General features: G+C 39.4%; 1 protein-coding gene across 2 annotated transcripts in view; it reads right to left on the reverse strand.

The window, feature by feature from the left end:
• Positions 1–26,400, reverse strand: part of Znf438 (zinc finger protein 438) — a 150,217-nt gene extending 123,817 nt beyond the window's left edge. The window contains exon 1 of one of the 2 annotated variants that reach the window (XM_036189178.1): positions 26,324–26,400. The gene's annotated coding sequence lies outside the window, so the exon portion shown is untranslated. Of the gene's footprint in view, positions 1–25,953; positions 26,267–26,323 lie in introns of those variants that run through there. The other variant, XM_036189175.1, reaches the window with a different exon arrangement.
• Positions 26,401–27,146: the final 746 nt, after the last annotated feature.

Below are 27,146 nucleotides of genomic sequence, written 5' to 3' on the forward strand. Positions count from 1 at the left end.
AATACCAAATTACTTAATGTACCAAGAATATCTCTTCAAAAACATGATGTCATTAACCTATCTTCTGAGACTCTTATCCTTATAAGTTATATAGTACATTTTTAAATTAATTCTGTAATAGAATATAAAGTTAAATTATACTCATTCAGATAATCTACTTTTATCAAGTACAAATAAAACTACTTTCATTTTCCACTTTTACTTTTAATTACTGTGTGATATTTATAGTAAGAAAACAAAAGGACTAATTTAAGAAAAAATGATTGCTTGTTATTAATGCAATCTTTTCTTTGAAAGGAATAGTTAATGAATGTTTTAAGATGAACAGAAAATGCTCCAGAAAAAAAGAAATGTCACAATGAATAAACTGGCAAAGGAGGATGCTTCACATTCTTTTCCATGGTGTAACACTGTGAGGATTACTAATAGTCACAAACAAGCAATTCACACTGAGGGCAGGGACTTTTCAGTGAGAATCAGTAACCAAGGGCATGGTGTTGGTACTATTTGATTTTACTGAGATAAAATTCTGCTAAGTGTTGCAGACTGGTCTCAAACTCTCATTTCTCCTGCCGTAATCTCCCACTGCTGGGATTACATGTGCAACACACCACAGGCAGACTCCGAAAACTTCTGAAAATACACATGCCTGAAACAGTATTTGGATGTGTTGGTTTGCCTGAGATGGTCCTAACTTATGCCCACTGTTGGAGTGTCCCACCTAGTATAACATTTATACTAAACTTTTTCCAATGAGTTCTTACATATTTGCATTAAAATTAACCAGGACTTATTTATATACACTTCCAGAGTCTGTCATGACTCTATGTATGAGACTCAGTTCTCAATATGCAGTTACATCTACAGATATTAGCAGTAGCCCACATCTCTGTATCATAACTGACACCTCACTCTCAGACACTACTCAGTGCTCTTGCAGAAGAGGGGTCTAAATACCCAGTGCCACTGCCCTGCTTTATGACTATCTTGAAAAAGACACAAATGTAACAAAAGCAGAGAAAGTGTTTTACACAATACCCAATAAAGTATAACTTCATCCAGATCAAGTAAGTTCTAAAAAAAAAAAAAAAAAATCTACTCAGCTTTTATTTAAACCATCCTATTTAAAGTCAAAGTATGGTGATACTACTTTGCTGGCTCCATAAATAGAAGAAATTCAAAGTTCAATGATGGGAGCTTTAAATCAGTGTCAGATATGTCAAATAGAAAAATCAGTTAATTACAATGATGGTTTCACTTAATTCATGAAATCAAGGTAAAGCTCTCAGAAGTTCACTCAGAAAACATGACATACCCCATTTCCTATGCTTGCTTACTAACATTCAGTTAAAAACAGTTCTAACAACAAAGATAAAACTACAGTCAGTTTTCACCAGTCACAAGGAGTCAAGCTTTAGAAAGCTACCATGAACCATGAATTAGTGATTCACTACTGATTTTAGATTGTGATTCTCAACCTGTGCATCATGACCCCTTTGGGGGTCATAAGGTGATATTTTATTTGTACTGAAATGTGATTTTATTTGTATGTTAATAAAGTTGCAGTGTCAGAGCTAATAGCAAGCCATAGGAAGAGCCTGGAGATGGTGGTGGTGGTGCACACCTTTAATCCCAATCACATGAAAGGCAGATCTCTGTGTGTTCAAGGACACAGCCAGCACGGGGAGACACACGCCTTTAATCTCAATAATAACCATAGAAGATCTGGAGGTCTGTATAGACAGGCAGTGATGAGGAGGTCGTGTGGCTGGGTTTACAACCAATGAGAAAGCAGAACAGAAAGTCAATAAAAAGACAGATACACAGGAAGTAGGTCTCTTTCTGAGGGGAAGGACTACAGCAGTAGCAAAGGGTAAGAAAGGCAGTTTTAAGTCTCAGCTCTCAGCTACTGCTCGGACCTCTTGGGCTTTTAAGTTTGAAAAAAAAAAAAATGTCTGCAGGGAACCATAACCACATCTAACAACAACTTTGAAAACTTCAAAAGCAGGACAAGACCCCACAAAGATGATTCCACATGGACTATGGTAAAGCCATTAAGCTGATTAACACCACGGAAAGATCAGCTTTGGACTACAAACTACTCAGGACAGTTTTGAGATGGCTAGCTGAGATGATCAAGCCTGACAGACTACTTGAACAAGGACTTGAAACAAGCCCTGTACTTTCTCATTATGCAGCAACTGTACAAATGATACAGGACTTGACAATTAACCCAAAAATTTTCTTTTCAGGATCCCCTAAAGATGTCTTCACTCCCAGAAAGCAGGAAATAATTTTAAGAAAACAACGCCCACATTCCCAAGAGGTGGGATGGGAAGTTTTTGGTGGTTTAATGAGTTTTGGATATTGTCATTGTTTAGAATGGTTGGTTACAAGTTGTTAACTGTTAATGGTCAGGAAAAAAAAACTGAACATGGAGATTAGATTCAGAGGTTTTTTTTTTTTTTTTAAAAAAAAAAAAAGGAGGGTTGGGGATTTAGCTCAGTGGTAGAGCGCTTGCCTAGCAAGCACAAGGCCCTGGGTTCTATCCTCAGCTCAAACAAAAAAAAAGGGGTGGGGGGAGACTATAGAAATATGAGGTAGATCATTGACTCTATACTGAGAAAAAAAGATAAAGAAATAATAGGATAAATAGGTAGATCACTGAATCTACTCTAAAAAGAAAATGGGGAAGATATAAAAATTACAAAAGGTAGATTACTGAATCTATTATGAAAAGAAAAAATACTTTTAAAAAGGAATTACTTGTTTTAAATAGGATAAGTAATGAAAATTTTTGTCTGAGTGTATCAAATGTTAATGGACAGACATTGTTAACGTAATTCTTGACTGTATATATTGTATATGCTTATTGGATAGTTTTTCTTAGTTGTAAGTTATAAGCTTTTTAAAATTTTAGACAAAAAGGGGGAAATGTGGTGGTATTGTGTTCTCCAAAATATTGTTCACCCTAATAAACTTATCTGGGATCAAAGAACAGAATAGCCACTAGATACATAGGCTAGAAAATGGTGACACTCAAACCTTTAGTCCTAGCATTCCAGAGGCAGAAATCGCTCTGGATTTCTGTGAGTTCAAGGCCACATTGGAAACAGACAGGCTTGGTGACACACGCCTTTAATCCCAAGAAGTAAACCTTTAATCCCAGGGAGTGATGGCAGAAAGCAGAAAGATATATAAGGCGTGAAGACCAGAAAGTAGAAGCTTTTCACTGGTTAAGCTTTTAGGCTTTTAGCAGCAGTTCAGCTGAGACCCATTCAGGTGAGGATACAGAGGTTTCTAGTCTGAGGAAAACAGGGTCAGCTGAGGAACTGGCAAGGTGAGGAAGCTGTGGCTTGGTCTGCTTCTCTAATCTTCCATCATTCACCCCAATAACTGGCCTCAGGATTGATTTTATTAATAAGACCATTTAAGATTCATGCTACAGGGTATCCCACATATTAGATATTTACATTATAATTCATAACAGTAGCAAAACTACAGTTATGAGGTAGCAATAAGATAATTTTATGGTTGGGGGTCACCATACATGAGGAACTGTATTAAAGGGTTGCAGCATTAGAAAGGTTGAGAACCACTGTTTTAGAGGGTAGAGGGTTATGTTCTTGGGAGGCTATGTGACCTCTTCAACAGCTGATCAAACTTAGCATTGTTGTTTGTGCATTTTTATTTCTATATGCCTTATTTAAAATAATCAATAAAACTATAACAAGTCTGAATGAAGCCTACCTAGCACATGTGCTTTTTCTGTTAAGGCACATCTCAAACTTCTTCCACTTAGGAACACTATACAACACTTTAGTACTATATCTGATAGTCATTTTAAACAGCAAAATCACTAACATGCCTCAAAACACAGAAACACAACACTGAGTAAACCATAAAAGGGCAGTAGTTTACAGTAAAAGCCTAAGGAAGGCAGAAGGTGCATGTTCCATTGGAAGTGCACATAGCAAGCAATTCAAAATCCAAACTCCATGCTTTCAAAAGATTTCAAAGTTATGAATAAATTTTAATAACACAAAAGTTAACAAAGTAAAATCTGTAAATAATAAAAATCAACTACCTTCATTTTCATGGTAATAGCAAAATAAACACTAGTGGGGCATGGCATCATAATAAAAACAATGTTCTGACTAAATTAAAACAATTACACAGCAGAAGCAACATGGGCTTGGTTCACAAACAGCTCATAATTCTGTTCATATAAACTGCAATATACCACCACCAGTCAAAATGGGAGCAAATTGTATGTTACAACTGCCTCCACATGAGTGTGTGAACTCAATCAAAACTTATAAACACAGATAATGATGCTGAAATAGTTTTAATGTTGAGTAAAATGAAAATACTCACTTCATCATAGAAGAACTTGCTTTCATTTCAAAAAATTGAGAGGGGGGGGCATGTGTATATGTGCTGTGTAATAATCCTCTTGCACAGTGTAAAGATTCATCACCCAAACTGATAAAACGCTGATTGGCCAGTAGCTGGACAGAAAGTCTAGGTGGGGTGACCAAAGTAAGGCTGCTGGGAAGGAGAAAGGCAGAGTTAGGAGTCACCAGCCAGATGCAGAGGGAGCAGGAGATGAATGTGCCATGCTAATAAAGGTACTGCCACATGGCAGACCATAAATAGAAATATGGGTTAATTTAAATGTAAGAGTTAGCTAGTAACAAGCCTGAGCTATTGTCCGAGCATTTATAAGTAATACATGCCTCTGTGCAGTAATTTGGGAAGCAGCTGTCAGGTATTTGATGCCCAATTGCATATGGTGTCCAAATGTTCAGCAAGAATTTCCATATAAAGCCTGAAAAAGCTTTAAAAAGGATTCTAAACACACAAAAACAGAGTCAAGCTTGGTTTCTTGGTAACTGCTTTTCCTTGGGTAGACTCTGTTTGCTAGTGGCAAGCAGCTGCACGGCTCCTTTAAGAGATGGCTTCCTGACTCAGTCAGCGCTAGCAGCAAAAGTGGGTGGCTCTTTTAAGAGGCCCTGCTAACAAAAACTTAAATGGTATTTATGAGCTGCCAGTAGCAGCATGGACCTAGAAACTTCCCAGAGTTGGGGAGGGAAACATGGCTCCTAGAACTTGCAGTAAACATGCCTCCATAATGAGACTAGAGTCTCAGGGAAGTGAGGGGGAGGAGCCAGCACCAGCATGCCCTGATCTAAGCTATGCAGCAGTTTTTTTGCTCATACAGACAAAAAAGGTTACAGATGCGCAATAAGGACACAGTCAGACAAAAAGATCTTCTAAACAGGTTACAGTGTGTTTAAAAATATACATAGGCTTGGGAGAGAAAAGAAAAAGGGTAGAAAAAAGTCCTTAAGAAAGAAATAGAGTAATAAAAAAAATACAATAAGCCATGTAAAGATGGAAAATACACAGAGAATCTGGATACTATATTTTATTGTGTTGTCTTTAAATTTTTTGATGGCTAATGGAACAAATTATCACTGCTGAGAGACATTTGTTTATGAAAGCTGCTAGATTAAACCAATCTATATATTTTAAAAATATCTTGACTTCAAAATTTAAGTCAAAAGATAGGTTACTTTGGGAAAGAGTTTCTGCTTTTATTTCCACAGGAAATGAGAGACTGTGGATTCATTCTGCATTAAGAAATACCAGGTTTGATTGAGGAAGACCTCCCTGAAAAATCTCTGATGGGAATGGATGACCCAGATGATGCAACATTTCAGAGTGCCTCTGTTGCAGTTTCCTCTGAGTTCTACATCCAAAAAAGCTTCAGGGCTGCTGGCTGAGATGACACAGCTCATAGACTACTCCAGCCAAGACTTAACCATTATCCTAAATTTTCTCAGGGCCCTCAAATTTTACCAGTGTGTCCAATCAGCAGGAAGTAGTCTAGAAAACTATGCCCACATTCCCCAAAATAAATTATGAAAGCTTGTCATCATTTAGGGGGATGGGTTATTAGATTAGATTCAGAGATCTCATTCTAAAAAGAAAAAGAGGGGATAAAGAAATAGAATTAAAGGATAGATTATGCCGGTGGTGGTGGTGGAGGCCAGCCTGGTCTAGAGAGCAAGATCCAGGAAAGGCACAAAGCCACACTGAGAAACCTTGTCTTGGAAAGAAAAAAAAAAAAATTAAAAAAAGGGATAGATTATTGAATCTACTTTATTTCATAAAACAGCAATTAATGTCAGGATGTTTTACATTGGTATGATTTTAGTTTATTAATACAGATTTAAAGTGATTTCTGTTATGCTGTATGTATGTTTTTAGTCTTGTTTAGGTTATTGTGCTTATACAGCTCATTTTAAAATGTAATATAAAGCCAGGCTGTGGTGGCACAAGCCTTTAATCCCAGCACTCAAGAGGGAAAGCCAGGAAGATCTCTGTGAGTTCAAGGCCAGCCTAGTCTACAGAGCAAGATACAGAACAGGCACCAAAACTACACAGAGAAACCCTGTCTTGAAAAAACAAAAACAAACAAACAAAAAACAAAAAAGGAAAAGAAAGAAAAAGAGAAAAAGAAAAAATGTAATATGTAATTAAGGAATACAGATTAATAGTCATCCATAATAGCAAACATAAGTTTTCAGTCATACAGAGATATATTTCAGATAGACAGACAATCTTCAAACATTTCAAAGACCTACAGAATATGGCATTTTAAATGTTTTAAGAACACAGACTTTTCTCAACAATGAGACACATCTACTTCTAGCAGCACCAATTACTTCAAAGAGGATGATGGGCATCGAAGAAATTCTGTATGGAGTTTGTTTTCTTCATGGTGAAAGCTAGCTATGTGAGCAAAGAAACTGCCCTTACCTCAATTGCTGACAGTTATTTTCCCAACTGGACCAGCAGGATGCAAAAGAAAGTGACTACTAAACTTTGCCAAGACAAGATAGGACAGTCCTTCAAAATTCTCTGCTTCACAGGAATGTCTGTCAGAAATGCTAGGCCTGTAAGCCAGAGTTGCATGCCCCAACATTACAGAGGAACTTTGGGTGACTCTCCAGGCAGCCTGATGTCCCTGTCATTATGTAACATTTCACCCTTCTGGGGTCTTTGATGGAGTTGAAAACTAAATAGTTATAATTTTCCTTAGTTATAATAGAAAGTAAATTAGATAGAAAACTTTAGACTCACCAAGATAATTATTTTCTTTAATTTTGCCAAATGCAAATGGATTACATAGTGTACTGTAATTCTTAATAACTTCTTGTTGTATATAATCTTTCTATGTTAAAGTTAAAACTTTCCTTTTTAATTAGACAAAAAGGGGAAATGCTGTGGCATAATCCTCCTGTACACTGTAAAGATTTGTCACTCAAATAGGTTTAATAAAATGCTGATTGGCCAGTAGCTAGACAGGAAGTATAGGCAGGGTGACCAAACTAAGGATGATGGGAGAAAGGCAGAGTCAGGAGTACAGCCAGACACAGAAGGAGCAGGAGATGAACATGCCATGCTAATAAAGGTACTGAAATGTGGCAGAGCATAAATAGAAATAGGGTTAATTTGAACATAAGAGTTAGCTAGTAACAATCCTGAGCTATCAGCTGAGCATTTATAAGCAATATAAGCTTCTGTGTGGTAATTTGGGACGTGGCTGCCAGGTATTTGAAAACAGGTGGTTGGGACAGGAAGCATCCTTTTACAAATATGTAAGTATGTGAGCATCCAAATGTTTCAGACAAATTTTTTTCACTGAACCTGAATCTCTCTATTTTGGTTAGGCTGGCTTTTAGGTGAGCTCTCAGAATCTTCAGGAGATCTCAGGATCTCCTCCCTGCAACTCTAAGACTACAGGCACGTGAGACCATGCCCAGCTTTTTATGGGAGTATTGGGGGGTTTGAACTCAGGTCCTTGCCCTTGTACAGCAAATGATCTTATCCACTGGGTGATTTCCCAAGCCTTCTTTGAATCTTTAAAAGTTATTTTCCAAAACCATCAAAAGCAATGACAATTTCCAATAACCACATAATCTAAATCTTGGTTTCATTTTGGAAATTAAATCAGCTGGAAACACAGGCTAATGTTTGTCTCTTTCAAATCCTTTTGCTGAAGTGCTAATTCCCATTGTGATGGCCTTTGCAGGCAGGTCTTTTGAGAAGGGCATGGAATTATATTAGGTCACTTATATAAGTGAGTACATATTCAGATTCATTTCTCTCTCTCCCTACCCCTTTCTTTCTCCTTCTCTCCTAAAATCAAACCTCTGCACTCAGGAAGAAAGAAGCCTTGCTCAGACCAACAATCTGTCAGCACCTTGATCCCACACCCAGCAGTAGGGTGATACAGGTTGTCTGTGTCTTTTTGGTAGTCAAGATTCAGCTTTTAGAGAGAATCTACTTTTATTTATTTTATTTAAATAACTTTTTATTATGGAGGAGGATAATAAAACGAACCTAAGAATGGCCCCAGAATAGCAGCATGGAAATTTAGTAATATTTTCAAGAAATATCTCTTTTAAAAGAGGTACAACTTATATGACAAGCTTTATTTTGTAAAAATGTTGTTGAATAAAAATACTCCACAGAATAAAAAAAAAACAATGCCTATGAAGGTATATGGCCTGGAATATTTCATATTGAATGTTTTAAAAATCTAAGTTTATTATAATATCAGTTACTTAGAATTAGCTTTGAATTTACCAGGTACCTCAGTACATAAATAATCTGAAATTATGTTTTAAATATTTAAAATTTTGACTTATAGGGAAAAAAATTGAAAAACAAATCACCAATTTCAAATTTAGTAACCATAAAATGCAATTTGGAAACACTCATGTTTTATGGAATAATAAAAAATAATACAACCACATTTTAAATGCTTTATTTTAATATATAAATATTCATGTTTAAGGTGAAGAAACTAACAATAGGAGCATAGAGATACATACTACAGGCCCAGCACTTGTGAGTCTGAGGTAAGAAGGTGACAACTTTGAAGCCTGAGCTGCACACTGAGACTCTATCTCAAAAAGGAACAAAAACAGAATAATACATGCTAACTTTTACTGATAAATGCACTTGCAGTTTTTTGACTGTTAGGAAACTCAACAAAATAGTTTTTATTTGGCTTTAATGAACACATATATTAGTACTTATAGAATAAACGTGTTTTTAAGATAAGGTCTTTTTAAAACTTCATTATAAAAGAAAATCTTGGAAATAAGTAAAAACATCACACACCAAATTAACCAGACTCAAAGAACAAATAACTTAATATATAGTTAGAATTGGCATTTAAAATGGAGGCAGGATTGTTATACAGGTTCATCAATATTTTTTTACTAAAAAACAATTTTTAGTGAATATTATAATTTTATAATATATAATTCTATTTAGTTATAATTTGTAATACTATAACTTACAATTAATTGTTCTTTATTCACTATACAATCTCAATTTGCATACTAAATTAAGTGGTTAACCGAGATACAATAGTTAACCTTACATATCAATTTATCTGGGATTTGATGCTCAGAAGCTGCAGCAGGGTCTCCTATGGACATGACTAATATTTACCGTTAGTTAACTTGAAATTATACAGATCACCCTCCATAGTATTTATCTAACCAGGTCAAGGTCTTATTATAAAAGACTGGTATTTCTTGAAGAAACTCTTCCTTAAGACTGTAACATATACGCCTTGCCTCAGCTTCTAGCCATTCAGCTCATCTTACAATCACGTGCGCTACTCACACTCACTCCTGGGTACTCTCTTTCCAGCTATCTGTTCATCTCACTAGTTCTCCCCGCTCACACACTAGGGATACAGTTCATTATTCTAACATCAGTATAACAAAGGGAGAAAAGGGTCAAGAGTTTATCCCACCTCTATGAACTATAGCACTGGATAAGCAAACAGCAGATAAGGGCAAGTGTCTACAAAATATCCCAACTACTAACTGAGAAATGAAAAAAATTGAAGAATCAGAACAGGTCTGTTTTTCAAACGTATACGGCAAGCACAAATGTCAACTAAGATCACAAGATGCCAGACCAGAAACCTTCATGCCATTTAGTTACTTGTCTGGAATTCTCAGGCCCTCCCTGCCTCAAACTTGATATATCAGAATGTGGGCATGGGATTTTGTAATCTGTGATGGAATAAGACCACCAAGTGACTCAGATCTGCTATGCTTTGCTAACTTCTACACACAGTGTTGCAAATAGGAAGAGCCTCAGGCTCAGTTCCCTTGCACAGCTACCAATTTGACCTCTAGAGGTCAAGAAAACACGCCAGTCTATACCACAAATATGGAAACACTGAAGCTCAGAATGGATCAAGGGTCAAAGCCAAACTTTCCAGGTTCTTCAAATTGTATGGAACAGTAATATAACATTAGGAATCTGTGAACTAATAGGCTGACAGAAGAAACAAATTTACCAATTTCTTTTAAATGGGCAAAACTAGGAGTCTGGATTCAGTAATGAGAAGTGCCACAGAATTTGCCAATAAACAATTTAACTGGAAAAAACATATTCAAAGTCTCTGAACATTTTTCTAAGGACATACAAGAGATGAATAAACACTCATTCAAGAAAATCCACAAAGTCTCAGCAAGATCTACTTGGTGACATCTGAATTAAGTAAGCTCCCTCCTTGCTTCTATACTTCAGTGGTGACCTACTGAATAACTCCAGAAACTCCAGGCAGGCCCAGCCCTTCTCTCAGCACGGTGACTGCACGCAGCTGTACCCTGGGAAGGCAGACAGCTGGTGCTCTCTCCCCAGTCCTTTACTGCAGACTCTACTCTGGACAGGCATGGCTGAGAAGACAACCGCTCCCTTTCTCTGGTGACAAAGTGGCACACTAGGTGCAGCAGATAGAGAACCCACTGCTTAGTTCTCCTGGCCCATCTTGATTCTACACCCAGAGGGACAAGTCAAGAATGCATTTGCTCTCAACAGCCCTGAGAAAGCAGAGAAACCAAAGTCACTCTAGGAGAAGTGAAGCAGTACTTTGTCCCAGTTCTTACACAATGGTGCAAGCAGGGTTCTTCCCAGAAAGGGAGGCAAACTCAAGCATCAGGCCTCAAGGACAAAGAGCTCAAATACACTGCTGGAATGTTAAGCAGTTACCCCAACCCAACAGAACTTCAAAGTCACAAAAAATAAGTGCCATGAAAAGTGACTATGTGTGTGATTAGAACTGATTCTCAAATTGTTCTTAGAAAACAACAGGTCTGAGTTGTGCTGGTGAGCGACGAGCCTTCGATGCTGTGTACTTGCTGTCAAGTGTGGGCAATGTTCTACTGTCAGCTGACATCCACAGGGGTGATTAGAGCAAAGTACCGAAAAACTAACACAACGATCTATAGTTACACGTTCTGCTTTCTTTTCCCAGTTCCTTCAAGGAAAAATTATATAATAAACAAGTTATAATTATATCAAGTTTCTTAGATATAGTGATGTAACAATAACAGCACAAAATACAGAAGGTAAAATGGAGTTACATACGGAAGGAGGAAATTCTATTTTGCTTAAATTTAGTACAAATCAAACAAATATTCTTCAAGATACACAGTAAACCACTAGTCCTCTGTATCTACTGATTCTCTATCTTCATTTCCAACCAATTTAGGATTGAAAATATTTGAAAAAGACTGTAGCTATGACAAACATGTACAGACTATCTTTCTTTGTTATAATTCCCCAAAGAAGACAATACAGTAGAATACCTATTTATACAGCACTTACATGGTATACAGCCTAGAAATGGTTAAGTACATAGAATGGTGTACATATATGATATATATGTACATATATATATATATATATATATATATATATATATACATACATACCAGTTTCCATAACAAACTGGAGCGTCATGAAGGGTCCTGGAACAAATCCCCAATGGAAATTAATCAAAGATGGAACAAGAAAAAGCATTCCAAAAAAACCCAAGATATTATCAATTATCAAAATATCACAGGAATCAAAATGCCACATTAAAAGATACTAATTTCAAAAGAAAATATAAGCCCTAAAGAAAACAAACATGAACTTTCAGTGCACATGAAACACTTTCCACAGCAGATCCTGTGCTGGGTCCAAAACAATCTTCACTAACTTAAAAAGATTAAAATCATGCAAGGGTATGAATCCAAAAGATTGCAAATGAAAATTATTATAAGAAAGAATTTTTAGGAATAAATATGCAAATATTTTACAAATGAAAATAAAAGAACAGATTTCTGAATAACCAATGGGTTAAAAAGAAATCATAAAGAACATTAGAAAATACCTTGAATGTGCAACATCCCCAAACAGACACGAGACACTACTAAAGAAAGTAGTGCATAGAAGATAATTACATCTATAATAAAAACCCACCTTTTAAAAAAGAAGCTCCCAGCTGGGTGGTGGTGGCACATGCATTTAATTCTAGCACTTAAGAGGCAGAGGCAGGCAGATCTAAATGAGTCTTGAGGCCAGCCTGATTTACAAGGTGAGTTCCAGAATAGCCAGGGCTACACAGAAACCCTGTTTCGAAAAGAAAAAAAAAATTAAAAACAAAGCTACCAAGTCAATAACCTCATCTTCTATTAAAGAAGAATCTTGAAACAGTAAGTTAGCCCTAAACAGACAGAGGAAGGAAATAACAAAATGTAAAGTATAAGCAAATGAAAGAGGAGGAGACTACAAAGAGGAAAATCAACAACAACAAAATCTGTCAAAGGATTAGCATTCTGGTGATTGGTGATCACAGATTAGGGCAGACAGGAAGATGTCTGAGAAATAAATGACAAAGAGGGGCTGAAGAGACAGCTCAGTACATGTAAAAAGCATGTACTGCTAGCAGAGGACCTTAGTTTGGTTCCAGCATCCATTATCAGGCACATCACAACCACCTCTAACTCCAGCTTCAGGAGGTTCTGACATCTCTAAGCACCTACACTAATATGCACATACTCACACACATACACACAATTAAAACTAAAATCTTTAAAAAAAAAAAATCAGATAGACAAAGAGAAGAAAGGTTCTCAAAAGGTCAAAAGAAATGAAGAACTCAAGGGGAAAATTAGTCCTTGAAAGTATCAGAACAATAGACTCCTAAATCCTGAACACCCTGGGACAGGTGAGGAACCATGAATCTTTACCAGTTTAAGCCAAACAAAGAACATTATACGCCCTGCCACTCAAAAAGGAAAATAAGACAAGTCTGGCCAGTGAGGCAGGCCTTCCAGAAGTCTTGGACAGTTCCTTCTCCACTTAAGAGAAAAGAGACACCTTATTTTTCTATACTCTTGAGGGCTTTGATACAAAGATAAAATACCTACAGCTAAAACTGTAGACCAGGTAGAATCTAAGGACAAAAGGTCTCTCATCCAAAGTTGTGGAAAAAGAGAACCAGTCTAACATAGTTATAAACCAGATATGACAGTTAGATAATCGAATATGCTTACTCTATTTTCATTCTGTTGCTGTAACAAATACTCTGATAAAGGTAACTTAGGGGAAGGAAGGGCTTATGCGATTTACAATTCCAGGTTATGGTCCATTATTTAGGGGAAATCAAGGCAGAAAAATCAAGCAATAATCACATCACACCCAGAGTCGAGAGTAAAGAGAAAATAAGCATATTCTTATTTGCTTGCTGTTTATGCTCAGCTAGCTTCCTAATTCTTATACAGTTCAGAACCTAGCATAGGGAATGGTGCTGCCCAGGCAGCTGGGTACATTAATAATCAACACCCACCCCCTAACACAAGCACGCTCGCACAGACACATGCGCACACTTGCTTATAGGCAAATCTGATCTAAATAATTCCTCATAGGTTGTAGGAAGTTGACATTTAAAATTAGCCACCACAATCTACCAAATGTCAATTTGACACACAAACATCACTTTTTTTTCTTTTCTTTTCTTTTGTTTTTTTGTTTGTTTGTTTGTTTGTTTTTGTTTTGTTCGTTTGGTTTTGGTTTTTGATTTTTGGAGACAGGGTTTCTCTGTGTAGCTTTGCGCCTTTCCCGGAACTCACCTGGTAGCCCAGGCTGGCCTCGAACTCACAGAGATCCACCTGGCTCTGCCTCCCGAGTGCTGGGATTAAAGGCATACGCCACCACCACCGGGCACAAACATCACTTTTAAACCATAACCTTACATTCCTGGTCTCCAAGGTCTCATTTATCTCATAATGGAAAATATAGCACGATGTTAAAAGTCCCCAAAGTCTTTAAAAATCCTAATACTTTAAAAGTCCAAAACCTTTTAACAGTGAGCTCCTATAAAATAAAATCACATATGTAAACATTCTTATTCCAAAAGGAAAAAAAAATCATTGAGACAGGGTTTCATATAGACCAGGCCTCAAATTCTCTTTGTAGCTGAGGATAATCTTGGCCTTCTGGTTCTCTTGTCTCTCTCTTCTGAATGCTGGGATTATAAACCATACCACCATGTCCATTTATGCCATGCTGGGGATCATGCTAGACAAGCCCTTTACCAACTCAGCTGTATCTCAGCCTCCAAATCAAGAATTTCTGATGCAGACAGTATCTGCTGCTACAGCAGCTATTGAACTCAGTTACTCTTTTTAAAAGCTCATATTTTAGACTTTTATTGTTTACTTTCTGCATTCCGCTGACTTTAACAGTGAAGCCATACCAATATTTTACTACTTATAACAATTTCCATGTTGGTTTCATTTTTCAGATTCATGACACACAACATAGTTTACTGATGGGATCTTTTACTCTGAAGAACATTTTGAAAGCCATATAATTTATTAAAACACTTCTGTGTTTTCTAAATCTGCTCAAGGAAAATAAATTTCAATGGCATCTGTGAAATAACATCCCTGATTCATATCAAATCAGAAAAATCAACACCATGGCCACATAAGCACCAGAAAAAGCATGTTTAACAAAAATAAAAACCCTAGAAAGTACGCTTGTGCAAGCAGTCTCAGCATAGTCAAAGCTGGCTAACTTGTAAGGTCTGAAGCTAATATTTCTATAGAAATATTAACCCTGAGTCACCCAACAGGAGCCAGTCCATTAACATCTTGTGACACTGAGCTGAAGACTACCATTTGAGCTACACCAAGACAGGAGATTATTGTTTCCTCTGGAAACTACAATCCATCTCCCCCACCACTAACACCAAGTCCCAGGGGACAGCACCTACCTAGCCATAGACTTTGCTCACTCCCTAGCTCAGCGGGTCAGTCACACTGAACTTCTCCCTGTGGGGTCTTCCCACTAAGACACTCAAGTCACAACTGTTCCCTTCCTGCTCTTGTGAGTGAGCTGCACTCAGCTCTCTCAGCCAAAGCCTCCTCAGGAATGCTATCCAGGGCTCCACGCTGAGCTGCCTACACCTGCTACAGGTCTTCGCCCTCATACTTCCAGGTGAACACTTCTGTCAATCTCCCCCTTGAGCTCCACTATGTGAAGGATTCATTTAACCCAAAACTTGTAACAATGTTTGGCATTTTGAAGATGCTTAATATATTTATTTATATGAAAGGATGTTCATGAGAAAAAACATATTAATGCTTTTTAAATGTAGTCTGTTGAATTTTTGTCTTGATCTATGATAACTAAAGAAGGAGGTGATTTTCAAAAGACTTCTCCACTCTTGAATTTATCTTTAGAAATTATTCTTGGGGTGAAGACTTTGAAACCCTTCCCCATTGCTGGTTTATAGGCCTTCAGGTGAGTATTCAAACTCTAGCAAACAAAAGCATATCTTCTAATACTAAACTGATCCCTTTCTTACATGTAGTTCCATTAATTCCCATGATATTTGAAAGCAACAAAATACCAACCCCCAGATGTGTACCTCTAGATATGAATTTTTTCCCTCTTGGGCTTAATAACCACATTTCCAGCTGTCAACAGTTTTATCTGGGTATCAATATTCATCCATGTTAAGTCATGTGTCAGGACCTCAATCATTTTCAATGTTAAATGAAATTCCATTGCATATATATAACATTCTGTTCATCCAACAAGTCATTCATTGGTAAACAAATCTGGGTGGTCTATATTGATAGCTACTAGGAATAAAATTACTATGACTTTTTAAGTACAAGTTTTATGTGGCTGAATGGTTTTATTTATCACAAGTAGCTATATAGGAACAGAATTGCTAGGAAACCACTTGCTACTCCGGTGCAACAAATAACTTGAGTACAGATTGGAACCCATATTAAAAACCAAATCTATAATCCCAGCACCCCTACTTCACAGTGAGAAGTGGAGACAGGAAAATCCCCTGGAAGCTTAGGGACCAAAAAGCTTGCAGTCTGCAGCACAGCAGCAGAAATCAGAAGACAGAGACTCTGCCTCAAGACAGGTAGAAGGTAAGACTTGATTCTGGAAAGCTGTCCTCTGACCTAGATACACAAGCACACATAAAAAGAAAATATTTACACTTTTCTCTTTAGTCTGAAAAGCCTAATGATTTAGAATATAAATCATGGTCAGGCTTTATTTAACGTTGTATAAATATGTTACAATAGCTCTCCATTAAATATAAAAACAAAACCAGAAAATTCCAACTCTGGGAAGTTAAAAGTATTTCATACTAATACTATTTTCAAAACTATACCTGGTTTTTTTTACTGTAAAATATGCAAAATACTTCATTAGGATCAATAAAGAATGTACTGAGGACAGATGGAGCCCATGTTCTGTATTTAGAACTACATCAATTTTTATTTAGAAAGGGCAGTGAGTCACAACACTGTTGGGTAGGTACACCACCTTGTGCTCTGAGTACCCTCTGTACAGCAATACAGAACTGGAGGGTGCACTGCCCTTTTTGGCAAGCTTCATGCCTCAGGATTAAAAAGGTATAAGCTAGGCTGGGAGAATATGACCTGAGGTGACCCAGGGATGTCCAGATGCAAGAAAAGGCAATGTTTCAGTTCAATGTAGGGCTCTTTCACACTGTGAATTTGGGCTCTTGGAGGTCTTTGGGAGCAAGGATCTGAGTTGCTCCAAGACTCAGAGGGCAACTCCAACATTGAGCTACAAAGAAAGTTTTCTGAAAACTGAAAAACATAAAAGGTCGTAAGAGAGATCTGGAGGAAGTTGTAGCCAGGAAGACCATATATACCAGATCTAAAAGAGAAGGTGAAAAAAAAAAAGTAGGAGAGGGGAATGAATAATGAAGCAGGGAAGGGGCAGAGTAAACACAGGAAAGGGTGTGGTAAAGCCAATAGCCAAAGAAGAATGCCTATTGTGGAGTGGGTGTGTCTGCTTAAAGAAGCAGTGGCAGTTTAGGCTTCTTTACCCAGAAGCACAACTGCAGGAGTCAGAACTCTGGTGGCCTCCTTTGAAGGCCACCGCCTCTTCTTTCTAGCTTTCTCGGTTCCTTAATCCCTGTGGCCAATCATTTCTGCAAAAAGCAGCAAGTGTTAGCCCTCAGAAAAGTATGACAAATCTTGTCCGATTTCTGATTCAAACCTTCCCCAAGGCACAGTAAAACCCTAAATCCTTTCAGCGGCTCTAACTGACTACCACTGTCCTCTACATACACTCCCCAGTGCCAGGGCTGCTTCAAGACTTCACAGGATTAGTGCTGTCTCCTGACCTTGGGATGTCCATGTACTGTTATGCCCCTGGATACTGTCCAGGGTCTGCTCAGAAGTCATTTCTTCCAAGAGCCTTTTTCTAATTATAGTATTTAAAATCAGCATCTGTATCACTCTATCCTTCCCCTTCTTCATTTTTCTTTGTAACACTTACCATTTGGAGTTATATATGTATATGCATACATGTGTATATATACTGGAAAAAATGTATCTCACACACACACACACACACACACACACACACACACACACACACTTTACCATAGAACTAATGTCTATCAAGACTGAGACTGTTTCCATCCCTGCTCTGACTTAGGTAGATAGCAACAGTATCTCCAACAGTATCTGGGAGATAAATGCTTAACAAATATTTAATGGGTGAATGAAAGAACAAACAAATTTAAGGTCCCACTTTTTTTTTCTCTACTTCCCTGTGTATTCTCTCCTCATGTATTAACTATATTCCCAGCTTCATGCCTTGTCCAACATAACCTAGGAACTGACCATCCAGCTTTGCCCATTCCTTGGCCTTAAATTCTCAATTTTGCTTGGCTTGTACCTCTACTACACACCTAAGCATCTACCTAAGGATCTCCAGCACTTACACACCCAATCTGGAAATCAATGTTATAGAAAGTCCCAAGGAGAAGGAGTGGGATCCTACAAATGCACAGCTCCACACCTGGGTAAATCCTTCTCACTGCTGTTCATCGATTCTTCCTTGGGTTTCAATCAGGTCCTTCTCTTACTTCCCACAGACTCAATTCCAAACTCCCCCTAGTTTTTTTTTCAAATTTCCACTTAGCAGTTTACATCACTCTATAGAAACAAAGGAAATGTTTATTTCCTCCTTCCTCAAACAACAACCACATAAGAATTCTTACCTCCTTCCTGGTAGCACCAAGGAAGCAATGCAGCACCTGTCACTGACCTTCAACCAGTGGAACTCAAGCCATCTGCCTTTTTAGAGACCTGATGTCATTTATCCACTTATGGCTCTCTATCTTCTTTCTTTCTTCTAACCCTCCAATGACTAGTGTTTGATACATAAACACAAGGATTTAAATTAGATCAAATAGAACCTGCACCAATCCACCAAAAAAGCCAGACATGGTGGGACTTGCCTAATTCTCAGAGCTGAAGAGACAGAAACAGGTGGATCCTTGCAACTCTTTGGCCTGCCAGTCTAACAGAAGCAGCCGGCTCCAGGTCAATTAGAGATTAGCAACCCTATCTGAAAAAAAACAAGATGGGAGCCAGCGAGATGGTTCCTCAGGCAAAGACACTTGCCACCAAACTTTGGTTCAATCCCCTAGGATTCATATGTGGAAGGAGAGAGTCAAATGCAAGCTGTCCCGTTCTGTAGAAAAGGAGGCAGGAGAAAAAGAAGAAAGAGAGGGGGGTGCAAAAGAAAACCAAGGTGGATAGTGCCTAAGAACAATATCTGAGGTTGTCCTCTGGCCGTGCACATGTACCCAGACAGACACAGATGTACATACACAAGAAGTTACATCAAAACATTATTTTAGCTGGGCAGTGGTGGCGCACGCCTGTAATCCCAGCACTCGGGAGGCAGAGGCAGGTGGATCTCTGAGTTCGAGACCAGTCTGGGCTACAGAGCGAGTTCCAGGACAGCCTCCAAAGATACAAGGAAACCCTGTCTCGCCTTGTAAGTTTATTTTAATATGAACACAGGAAAAAAATGCTCTAACTAAAATATATTACTTTGAGAGATCAATTCAGAAAAAAAATGTTTTATAGTAGCTCCAGTAGTCATAAATAGGTTTTCATTTCATTCTGAAGAAACATTCTAAATATTAAATAGCTGAAATAATGTAAATAGTGTTATAATAATCATGATAAAAAGAATCATATTAAAATGACCATGCCATGCAAAAATTAGGCAATAAAATCATTAAACTTTTAAGCCATTTCTAAAAGCAGTCAATTCTAACTGCATCTCTAACAACAGCAAAACCAACAAGCTTTTAGATCTATATGTAATTGGGCATCCTTGAAGACTGATTTTGGTGGGTATAAGATACAACACACTCCCTCAACAAAGGAAGTAGACAAGAAATATTGCAAAATATGCTAACACAAATGTCAATAAAGAGTACATATTCTTCAAGAAAGAAAATTGTTCTTTGGCTGGGAACAGGTAATCACAAAACTGGTTTCCAACCTGCCACAATCAATCAACCTTTAAAGTCTATTCAACATTTCTATTCTACATATTCAGTTGAGAATTTCAGCCAGTTAGCAACTACCTTGCTTTGGAAACCTCCTCAAAGGCAGTCAATCTTCAAATTCCAAGTTTAAAGTCAGCCAATCCTTCAATTATGTCACCTTTGAAAATAAGGCAATTTTTAAAACACCATGCTTCCTTAAAAAGCCAGGAGGACTGTGTTCTCCCTTGCTTAAATAACAAGCAATCCCAGCTTTGCATTAGCTCCATTTGTATAGTGATCTCTTTGTATAGTGATGTCACAGTACTGCAAATATTACGGCTATTTGAATATTAATATTTTTCTTCTTGGGAATAAAAAGAAATGTTTGTTATAATAATCCAGTTTCATAAAAGGCAGAACTCCTTAAGACCTTTTAAGAATAATTATAGTAATCTTCACCCACCCTTAAGACTTATAATCTCATGATCAATGGTTCCAACTCCAGTCAATGAATATATTATATAAATATTAAAACATCTGACCACTAAATCTTATACCAAGAATCAACTGCTATTAAATAATCTTCAAACAAAATAACTGCTTAAATATTTTTTAAGTAGATATCTTTTTTCATCTAATGAAAATGATGGTCCAACTTGGTTTTTATAAAATGCAAGAACCTTTAATCCCTGCACTCTGGAGGCAGAGATAGGTGGATCTCTGTGATTTTGAGGCCAGCCTGGCCTACAAAGTGAGTTTCCAGGACAGTCAGAGCTGTTACACAGAGAAATCCTGTCTCACCGCCCCCTCCCCAAAAGTGTTAAAATGTAAAAATCAAAAGTCTTATACTGTATTTATTTGGGCAAACTGATAAACTTCTTGTTCACAATTTAAGAGATAAGTACCTCTCACCAGCTTTTATTGCCTCACAAAAGAGAAACTCATTAGAGTAGGATAAGTCTGCTTATCAGAAGGAAAATAACAATAAATAATTCCATACCATCATTCTGTCTGTTGTTAAGTGTGCCTGTGGATTAGTTCAGCATAGGAAAAAAACTAAGAGAAATAACCTCAAATTTGACATGAAAGATAGCTAACCTTTCTATCTCTTTTTTGGATTTAATCCACACTACCAAGAATACTAGAGACTCAGATTCAAAGGAGACATAAACGATAGCTAACCTTTCTATCTCTTTTTTGGATTAATCCACACTACCAAGAATACTAGAAACTCAGATTCAAAGGAGGTACAAATGGGGGTACTCTCCTAAACATGAATCAGACAGACAACAAAGTGACTGCTCCACATAGACTTCCTTGCCTACCTACAGGTAAATGCAGCTCAGAGTTGTATTTGTACACTGCTTTTGGACTTAAGTCTTCTCAAAAATGAAATTCTAAACAGCACATCTTGTTACCATATAGTTTACCAAAACTCGGGAAATCCCCACTCAAGTCAAATCTGGGAGGAGCACAAACACTGACTTTACCAGGTGACTCAAGTGGCGACAGCAATGTAAGCCTATGTGCCAAGAGACCAATGCAGTCAAAGTACAGATCTGATGAATCTAACTGAAAGCTGTCAAATTCACGTCCTGGAAATATCTGGAAAGGCAGTATAATTCAGTGGAAACAGTCAAGGATGAACACTAGAGTTGGGGACCTTGCTAGATGACTATTTTAAACACGTTCCTTCTCTCAGACATATAATAGCTTCATTTCACAGGACTCTTGGGAAGATGAACTGTTACCAGCTATAGGTAGTCCTAGGTATTAAGACTTAACTCCAAGTTCACTTTGCTTTTTGTCATTAAATTGTTCTAACACATAGGACAAATCATTTGACCTGCAGTATTTTCTTATCTGTCAAATTATGAAGATAATATATGACCACTACATCTTCCAGATGCTGCCAAAAATCACATATGAAAACTCATAGAGAAAAGATTTTTGAAAAATTAATAAATATGTAACTGAGGTAGCTAATTCAGTATATATAAAACATGAAAGAAATTTGGGGGTGAAGAGACAGCTCAGCGGTTAAAAGCACTCACTGCTCCTGGGTTTGGTTCCCAGCACCTACAAGGTACTCACAATCATCTGCAACTCCAGTTCCAGGGGTAGTCAATGCCCTCTTCTAGCTTCCATGGACCGTGTGTGTGTGTGTGTGTGTGTGTGTGTGTGTGTGTGTGTGTGTGTGTGTGTGTGTGTGTGTGTGTAGCAGATAAAATACTCATACACATAAAATAAGTAATTTCTTTAAAAGCCTGCATTTCTAAAGCATTAACTGAAACAAAAAAAGAAAAGAGAGAGAGAGAAATGAATGAATAAAAAACATGCATTATGGTTTGTTTGGAGCTTAAATGTCTTCCAAAGGTTCATATGTGCAAGGTTTGGTGGCCAGCCTACAATGCTGGAACTTTTAGGATGTGGGGCTTACTCAGCCCTCCTCCACTGTAAGTTCCTCCCCACATAGTACTGTGCTACCACAGACCCAAAACAATAAGGCCAAAGGTGCATGTATATCAATCTTAAGGAGCTGATTAACAGAGAAGTCAAATAGTAATGTGTGGAACCTTGGCATGACACACTTCTAAACAGAGGAAACCTGCCTAAGTATTTCACACACGGCCCCTCCATTGCCCTCTGTTATGCAAGCAGCAACATTTCAAGCCAGTTCCCTTATTTCATTAGTAAGCTCTGTCAACACTGAGGTAACAGAACTGGAGATAGTCAAATATCAGAATTTTTCATTTGGTAAAATTTTATCAGTGCCAAATAAAACTAATGCAAATTTAGTAAAATATGCAAGATTTTGAGTAGTTCTTTTGTTGAAAAGGACTCTTGGGGAGCTTCCAATCCATCATGCAATTGTGTAGGCCTTCTTTTGCTCCTTTGCCCTTTTCACACCCCATCTCTCAAGTGTGGGGCAGGGGGGAAAGGGTGTGGGAAGCCAGAATGAACTAATCAGCATGTATTTATGCATTCATTCTACTCTAAATCTATTCCCACAGGTTCTTCCTCATGTTATGCTCCTTCAGAAAGAGAACTATGTTTATTCATCTCCAAATTCCCCAAACCTAACCAATATCCTTCATATAACGTCACCCTTACCAGCTCTGAGTAGCAGGCAATGAAAGGAGACTGGAGACAGAGATGTGAAAGAGACAGAAACTCATCCACCCTAACCCCACACTGTGGAGATGGGAGACAGAATCAGAATGGATATTAGCTGCAGACAGCCAATCAAACAAGGAAGAACCAACTAGCACAGCCCTACCATGTACACTTCCTTCTCTTGCCTCTTGTTATCAACCAAAGGTTAGAAAAGAACAAAAGCGGTTAGCCTTTTCAAAAATATGTGCATTTCCATCCTTGACCACAGTCATTTCATATACACTCAACACTGTACCCACATGAGGTGGTTACAGAGCTTAACCTTCGTGGACTCCAAAGCCTGAGCACTTTGGGTGTGAATCCCACTTCTAATGGTCAAAAACTCATGACAATGGGTAAGGACTCAAGTGGTCAGAGGCCTTGCCCTACTAAATGACTTAAGGCAGCTCCCTGTGCCTCCATTTTCTCATCTGCAAAATGGGAACAGTAAGTTCTTAGCACATACAACTGTTTTAAGGATTAAAAGAATATATGTAAAAATACTTAAAAACTTGCCTGGAACACAGTTCATCTTTACATTATTCTAATGATTACTACTGTTACTAACACTCATAATTACTAATTTAACAACCATGTAAAACTGGACTTTGATTTTTCCTCCCAGATCTGTCATCTCAGAAAACAGCATCGCTCTTCTAGCTCTTCCACCGTAAGCCTAGGAAATTATCATTCCCCCTTCTCTCAGCACCCTCAGTAAGCCCTGTCAATATAGCAGAGTTCCACCTCTCGATGGGACCTCCACAACCGTCTCTACTAGTCTAAAGCACCACACCATCTCCCCTCCTCAAGGGACAGCAGCAACAGCCTCTTACCTCCTCATTTTCACGGGCCCTCCACCACTCCAAGACTCTACAGTTAATTCTCCATATAGGAGAGCAGAAAACAGATACCATTCCCATGACGGTACAGTCTTGTGGTTTTTCCATTACACTCAGGAGTAACATGTCTACTTTGACACAGGCTCCAAGACCCCACCAGAGCCTATCAGATGTTTCAAGGTTACATGTCAACACTTTTCTTTCTCCTTCCTTACTGTGCTCTGAGACAAAATAGTCATTTGGAACGCAGCCTCTCAAATCAGATGACCTCAATTCAAATGGTAAAAATTATAGCAGTGCCAAATAAAACTAATGCAAATTTAGTGAAATATGCAGACTTTGAGTCTCTTAAGCTTTTAGCCTGAGTACACATCTAATATGTGCCAGTTTCCTCATCTACGAAAAGCAGAGGTAGTTTTCTTAACTTAAAAGGTGGTGGTAAGGCATCCAGTATTTAGAACTGTGCCTTGCATATGGTAAGCTCTCCAGGCCAGGCAGTGATACTATCCCCATCCACACTCCCAAGTGAAGATTGAACCCAGGGCCACAGCTCTACCACTTATCTATACATTCCTCAGTCCTACTTCTACCCAGGCCGGCCCTAGGCTCCATCTGCAGCCAAGGCAGTCCTTGAACTTGTGCTCCTCCTGCCTTGGCCTCCCAAGGAGCTTGAAAGCCACCAGCTGGGCTCCTGATACGCTCCCACTCTGCCCTAGAACAATTCAACTGCCCCCTCCTCGCAACGGTCTTCTCTGAGACGATTAAAACACTGTTCCCTCACCATCCTCTTACCTTCATTTCACATGAAATAAGTTTCTGTGCCTGTTCCTTATTGTCTACTTTTCCGCTGGAATTAAACTCTGTTGGGTACAATCTGTCTTCTTCACCTTTGCCACGCCATCTCTAGTTCTGACTCAGAACCTGACTTCTGAACGCAGAATCTCAACTTGGGTGGTGGCTGATGCAAACAACATCCCATACTTAGAAAGCTGCCTATGCTCTCCATCATGGTCTCATTTGACCCTTTAAAAGTAACAAAAGCTACACTATCATCTCCCATTTAGAGACAGAGGAAAAAAAAGTTCCAAGACTTAGATGACTTGTCTTTGGAAAGCTACTAACATAACAAAACTCAGATGCCCTGCTTAATTCAAAGGGTCTTCTGTAAGGATTTAACACCCTCCACTGAATTCACAGACATGTGACCTCTTAATCTACCGTATAAATCCATCCTAGAGTATGTATATTCCCTTCAAAGTTCCTGACAAGTTCATGTTCCAGAGTGTGAGAAGTGTTCCATGTTGTAACTAACTCTTCCATAAGGCAAGAGTTGTCTAAACCATATAAGCATACAAGTTGACTCTAGCTATTTGTGTTGAGTATAATATACTAGTTCTGGGCTGCTAAAAACATTTTTCTGTAAAGGCCAGATTTGAGGGGGTGGGGAGGACCAACATATTGCCAAGATGTGATAGTGATACCGGTTATTTCTTGATCCCCGGTCAATCAATACAATAGCTGAGATACCTACAGGTTCAAAAGTCATGATCAGATGGGTCAGGGTAGGAGGTGTGGGGAGGAGGCAAAGCCCTGAGAAAGATCTTTACATACAAATGGGTTACCACATTGCTCAGAATATTCAATATTTTCATAAGCGTTGTGTAGGATTACATAGCTTGGGTTAGCTCAGAGGGTCTCAAGGTATCGTGGCGCTACGGGAAGGAAAATAAAGGAAGCTGGAGGCAACACGGCACATAACTTGTCCTCAGCCACCTGGGCATGTGCAGGATCCCAAAGGAAGATGGGCACAAGGGCTAGTCTTTGAAGGGGCTCTCCATCCCAGCCTGACCGGGAGCACGTCCTACTGCAAGATGAGAATGGAGACTGGGAATCTAATCTCTTTATCAATAAAACCTAAGGAGGGCCTTGCCAGTTCCCCGTTAACAGGCCAAATCACCCGCTCTCAGCTGTCAAAGGCCCGCGGGAAAGGTGCCGGCCAGGCTCCGGAGAGGCCTCGCCTCCCCTGCACAAGCCGGCAGTCCCCGGAGGGCGAGCTCCCACTTGGGGCGGTCACCGGCCCGGCGTCACGTTCGTGGGCTCCCGGGTCTCCCGAGGCTTCCCGGTGCCCGCGGCCAACACCGCGACCGTGACAGCGAGCAGCCCTCAGGCCCCGCGAGCCCCGCAAGCCAGGGAGCTGCAGGATCCTCGCAAACTTACAGTTTTCCTACTGCATACGCGTCACGGCGGGGTGACGTCACGGACCTGCGTTCAACGAGGTCAGCGGGCGGGCGCGGCGCTCGGGCCCAGGCCCCGCCTCCAGCGAGCGGCGGGCGACGCCCCGTCCCGCCCTGCCCTGCCCAGACCGGCGCGCAAGCGCACACGGCCAGCTGCCGCGTGCCCATGGGCTTCGCAAGCTGGCGCGCTAAGGCGGCCACTCGTTACCATCTTCACAGAGCCCCTGAGGTGAGACGGTCCGGGGTCGATGGAGACCCACGAGAACAAGTCAAACAAATTCTCTCCCGGGCTTGGGGCGGGACGCCAGGGTTCTTACGCAGTTTTTCCGCAGACACTGCCTTCCTCCCCTCACCTGTTCACTAAAACTTGTACGCGTTTGGTAACATACACTTGTTCTCCACCAGGGGCCTATGGGTTCTCCGCACGGGTCACAGGGGCACTTCTCCCATGGGCCCTTGCGCTATCCCTCTTCTGCCCCCCACCTCCCGTACCCAACTAGACACGCCCACTAAGAGTAGACCACGCCCGCTCCAGTCCAACCACGGCGAGCCCCGCCTATGGCACGGCCCGCCCAGGTCCGGCTAGGCCCCGCCCCCCGGACCCGCCCTTCCGGCTCCGGCTTGCGGCGGACTACTGCTGCGGAGCGGTCCCGCCCTCCCAGTGCACTGTCGGCTTCTCTCCTCTGATGGAATTGTCTACACTTCTTACTGTGTTCTCTCGTTGGCCCAAGCAAACCTTTTACAAGTCACCTGTTAAATTTAACAAGTAGTAACCGGAGTAAACTTTCCAGCCTTCCCCCACGTGACGAAAATCCGACTGTCTAGCTCTGGCTGAAAGACCACCGCAAAGAAAGTGAAGGCGGAAAGTGGACCCACAGACTATGAAGAGGAATTCTGCTTTGTAGGAGCCCCACGTTACTCCTTCAGGCAGAAAAAAGTAAACCTCATGACTTAAAAAAAATAGTTCAAATTGTTTGTCTTGTAGAAAATATAAAACACCTTGGAAAAAAACTAGCACCTAGAAGAGGAAATATTGAAAATAGCTGGAATCAATTTTATAATTAATAGACACATAGCCTGGTCAGGGATTTTGCAGGGCAGCTCCTGTGTGTCTTTAAATCTAAAACAATGGTTTGTTTACACTTTTCTTTGGGAGTGATGACTGGGAAACCAGAG

This window comes from Onychomys torridus, chromosome 5, assembly GCF_903995425.1.
Source record: "Onychomys torridus chromosome 5, mOncTor1.1, whole genome shotgun sequence".
Lineage (NCBI taxonomy): Eukaryota > Metazoa > Chordata > Mammalia > Rodentia > Cricetidae > Onychomys > Onychomys torridus.